This window comes from Eriocheir sinensis, chromosome 34 (assembly GCF_024679095.1).
Source record: "Eriocheir sinensis breed Jianghai 21 chromosome 34, ASM2467909v1, whole genome shotgun sequence".
Classification (NCBI taxonomy): domain Eukaryota; kingdom Metazoa; phylum Arthropoda; class Malacostraca; order Decapoda; family Varunidae; genus Eriocheir; species Eriocheir sinensis.
The window spans coordinates 7019663-7024662 of NC_066542.1; the positions used below are offsets into that span (position 1 = coordinate 7019663).

Sequence of the window (5000 nt, forward strand, 5' to 3'; positions counted from 1 at the left end):
TCTTCTTTTATTTTATCTCCTCTTCCTTCTCCATCCCCATCCCTCCTCCCCCTCCCCCTCCTACCCCCTCCACTCTCCTCCAGGTAAGCACAGATGTTCCCTCATCACCTGTCGTCTCTTGATGTAGAGCAAACACTTTCTCTTTCACTTTTAACACTACAGTACACACAGACAATGGCACCTGCTCTCTCTCTCTCTCTCTCTCTCTCTCTCTCTCTCTCTCTCTCTCTCTCTCTCTCTCTCTCTCTCTCTCTCTCTCTCTCTCTCTCTCTCTCTCTCTCTCTCTCTCTCTCTCTCTCTCTCTCTCTCTCTCTCTCTCTCTCTCTCTCTCTCTCTCTCTCTCTCTCTCTCTCTCTCTCTCTCTCTCTCTCTCTCTCTCTCTGTGTCTGTCTCTATCTATCTATCTTTATCTTTGTCTTCCCTTTTCTTCCCTGTTGTCTCTCTTTTTTCTTTAATATTTTCTTTCTTTCTTTTTATTAATTTCTTTTCCTCTCATTTTCTTTTATTTTCTTTCTTTTTCTTCTTTATTTTCATTCCAGTGTACCTCTTTTTTTTTTTCATGTAATAATTCGTAGTAGTAGTAGTAGTAATAGTAGTAGTAGTCGTTATCGTAGTAGTAATGGTAGTAGTAGCAGTAGTAGTAGTAGTAGTAGTAGTAGTAGTAGTAATAGTAATAGTGATAGTCGTAGTAGTAGTAGTAGTATTAGTGATAATGTTGTTTTTGTTGTTATCATCATCATCATCAGCATCATCATCATCAGCATTAGCATATTTTAATCATCTTCTTCTTTGAGTTCCAAAAATAACGTTAAGAGGATTCAAGAGTATTGCGAAAACAAGCTTTTTAATTATTAATTTTTAAGCTAGTTTGCAGATGAAATTTAATGAGCTCTCTCTCTCTCTCTCTCTCTCTCTCTCTCTCTCTCTCTCTCTCTCTCTCTCTCTCTCTCTCTCTCTCTCTCTCTCTCTCTCTCTCTCTCTCTCTCTCTCTCTCTCTCTCTCTCTCTCTCTCTCTCTCTTCTTCATCTGTCTTTCTCTATCTCTCCTTCCTTCCTTCTTTCCTTCCCTCCTTCCTTTTCTTCTTTCTTTCCCTCCGTCATTGTATCCTTCCTTTTTCCTACCTTCCTTTCCTTCCCTATCCCATCCTTCATCTCCCCTCCTTCTATCTCCATCTGTCTTCTTTCTCTCCCTACCTCCTTCGCCCTCTTCATACTCCTCCCCATTCTTCCCTCCTTCCTTCTTTCCTTCATCTTTTACTCAGTTATTTTTCCTTCTCTATATTCTTTCCTTCCTTTCTTCCTAACTTCTTTTCTTTCTTTTTTCCTCTTCCTCCTTCCTTTTCTCCCTCTTCTCCTATTCCCTTTCTCTTTCCCTCCTTCTCTCCCTCTTCTTCCTTCCTTCCTTCCCTTCCTCCTTCCTCTCCTTCCTCTCCTCTTTTTCTTCTCTCCTTCTTTCCCATCGCTATCGTATCCCTCCTATCTACTCCACCTCCCTCCATACTTGTTCCTTTCTCTCTCTTCCTTCTCTTCTTTCCTCTCTTCTTCCCTCTACCTCCATTTCTTCTCTACCCCGTTTCTCCCCCTTCCTCCCTCCCGTCTACCCTTGAGAAGCAATTAAGAAGGTACTAAAAAAAATAGAGGAATTTCTAGCGACAATAAAATCTTAAAACCTTATATTCAAGTTTCCGTTCATTTTTTTCATCATTTTTTCTTCTCATTTTTTGTAGTTTTTCTTATTGGCGAGATCCCGGTTTTTTTTTGTTTTTTTTTTTATTCTTTTAAGTGAGTACCAACATTGTCGATCGATCACTGGCCTTGACACCTCATATACAAGCTACGTTCATTTCCTCGTTCACTTTTCTACTCATTTTCTGGTATTTTTTTTATTGGGGAGATGTTTTTTTTTTCGCACAAGGAAGTGGCAACATTGTCTCCACTTCATTTCCTCCTTTATTTCCTCCTTCCTTCTCTCCATTTTCCTCCTCTCCTTTCCTTTCCAACTCCTTTCCTTCCTTCCTCCCTTGCTCCCCCTCCTCAGCCCCCCACACTCGTATACTCTATCCCTTAAGCAATTCCCGTGTCTTATTCAGCTCAGGCAATATCACTTCTGCATACCCTACGCACTCCAATGGCCACGTACTCACATAGCCTTCGAGTTCACCTGCGAATCGGGTACTCTCTATAATGCCATTTCGCGCTAGGTTTCAAAGTGGGGTATTGCAGCTGCTTTCTCTGCCTCTTGTGCTTAATTTTTTCTCTCTCTCTCTCTCTCTCTCTCTCTCTCTCTCTCTCTCTCTCTCTCTCTCTCTCTCTCTCTCTCTCTCTCTCTCTCTCTCTCTCTCTCTCTCTCTCTCTCTCTCTCTCTCTCTCCTTCATTGCATCTTCTTTTCCTCCCTCATAATAACCTTTTTTTCTACTTTTATTTTTATCTATCTTTATCTACTTCGTCTGTCTTTCTATGGTATTCTTCTCTATCTATCTATCTATCTATCTATATATCTATCTATCAGTATTTATCTATTTATTTGTTTTCCTTTCCTTTTCTTTCCTACTTTTCTAATCTATCTTTTTCTGCCCTTATTGTTTTCCTTATTCCTTCTTTCTCTCTCTGTCTGTCTGTCTATCTATCTATCTATCTATCTATCTATCTACCTGGTCCTTGCATACCCATCTCATTCCTCTTCTCATTCTCCAAATTCCTTTCAGCCCCTTCCCTCTCCTCCCTCCCTCCTTCCTTCCCTCCTTCCCTCCTTCCTTCTCTCGCTCTCCTTACGTCTTGCTCTCCTCTCCCTTCCTTCCTTCCTTCCTTCTTTCCTTCCTTTCTGCCGCCTTCCTTCCTTCTTTCCTTCCTTTCTGCCTTCCTTCCTTCCTTCCTTTCTGCCTTCCTTCCTTCCTTTCTTCCTTCCATCCTTTCTTCTCTCCTTCCTTCCTTTCATCCCTTATTCTCTCCTTCCTTCCTTCTTTCCTTCCTTTCTTCCTTCCTTCCTTCCTTCTTTCCTTCCTTCCTTCCTTTCTTCCTTCATTCCTTCCTTCCTTTTTTCCTTCATTCCTTCCTTCCTTTCTCCTTCCTTTCATCCTTTCTTCTCTCCTTCCTCCTTCCTTACCTCCCTTCCTCCGTTCCTCCTTCCTTTCTTCCTTCCTCTCCTCCTTCCCCATCTCCTTCCTTCCCTTCCAGCATCCCTTCTTTCTCCTTCGTCCCTTCCCTTCCCTTCCCTTTCCTTCCCTCCCTCCCTCCCTCCTCCTTCCCTCCTTCCCTCCATCTAGTTGGTCTTTCCGCTCCTTCACTTTCATCATGATTTCTCTTTTGAGCTCCTCCTCCTCCTCCTCCTCCTCCTCCTCGTTTTCGGTTTTCTCTCCTCTTTTTCTCCATTCACCAAAAAGAAAACTCTGGCAATATTTTTTTCTCTCTCTTCTCCTTTTTCTCCATCTCTTTCTCTCTCTCTTCCTTCTCCATCAATTTTCTTTCCTATCTACCTTTCTTCTCTTTCTCTCTTTCTCGTTTTTTCTTCTTCTGGTATTTTTTTCCTTCTCCTTTTCTTCCTCTCTTTATTTTATTTCTTCTTCCATTCACTCTTTTCATTGCCATCTCTTTCTATCTATATTTTTTTCCCTTTCTCTTTTTTCATCTTTTAATCTCTTCTTTCCTTCTTCCCTTTCTTCCTCTCTTTCTTATTTTCCTATTCGCCTTGTTTATCCGTCCTCTTCTATCCACTCTTTTCATTAATATCCTTCTATCTACCTTTCTTCTCCTATTTCTCCCTCTTTATCTTTCTCCTTTTAATCTTTTCTTCTTTCCCTTATCTCCCTTTCCTCTTCTCCTTTTCTTTATTTTCCTTTTGACTGTTGTTTATCCGCCCTCTTCTATCCACTCTTTTCATTAATATCCTTCTATCTACCTTTTTTCTCCTATTTCTCCATCTTTTTCTTTCTCCTTTTAATCTCTTCTTCTTTCCCTTATCTCCCTTTCCTCTTCTCCTTTTCTTTATTTTCCTTTTGACTGTTGTTTATCCGTCTCCTTCTATCCACTCTTTTCATTAATATCCTTCTATCTACCTTTCTTCTCGTATTTCTCCCTCTTTTTCTTTCTCCTTTTAATCTTTTCTTCTTTCCCTTATCTCCCTTTCCTCTTCTCCTTCTTTATTTTCCTTTTGACTGTTGTTTATCCGTCCCCTTCTATCCACTCTTTTTTGTTCCCATCTTCTTATTTCGCTTTCGTTCATTCGTTCATGTTATCCTCTGAAAAAGTCTATTATTAATCTGTTTTATATTTTTGTTCACCTTTGTTCTTTGGTCTTGTTAGGAATTAAAATAGATTGATGGATTTATGAACTCAATGACTGTTAGATATATAGATGAAAGAGGGGTTGATAGATATAGACAGATAGATTGATTGACTGAGCTTTAGATAGACAAAGACAGACAGAGAAAGAGTTAGAGTTCGTAAGAGAGAGAAATAGCAAAACAGGTTAACATATATATAGACGAAATAATTAGTCGTCTTACTAATGAAGGTCCTAATGGCTTACTCAACGGACGTGTGAATAGACGATTGAATAGAACTGATGAATGAATACAAGAATAGGTTGAATGAAGAAATACCAGATCAGAGAGAGAGAGTGAGAGAGATGAATGGGCGACGATATATATAGAAAGATAAACGTCTGAGAGAGAGAGAGAGAGATACCTTTACCGCTATAACCATGGAGACGGAGGATGCGTGGGAGAGAGAGAGAGAGAGAGAGAGAGAGCGGGAGAGGGATTGTTCTTAATGACTGAGAACTTTTTAATATATATCTCTCTCTCTCTCTCTCTCTCTCTCTCTCTCTCTCTCTCTCTCTCTCTCTCTCTCTCTCTCTCTCTATCTATCTATCTATCTATCTATCTATCTATCTATCTATCTATCTATCTATCTATCTATCTATCTATCTATCTATATATATATATATATATATATATATATATATATATATATATATATATATATATATATATATATTTATT

General features: G+C 39.5%; 1 protein-coding gene across 1 annotated transcript in view; it reads left to right on the forward strand.

Annotated features, from left to right (window-relative positions):
• Positions 1-5000, forward strand: part of LOC127006991 (glutamate-gated chloride channel-like) — a 91371-nt gene that overhangs the window by 46587 nt on the left and 39784 nt on the right. The window lies entirely within an intron of this gene.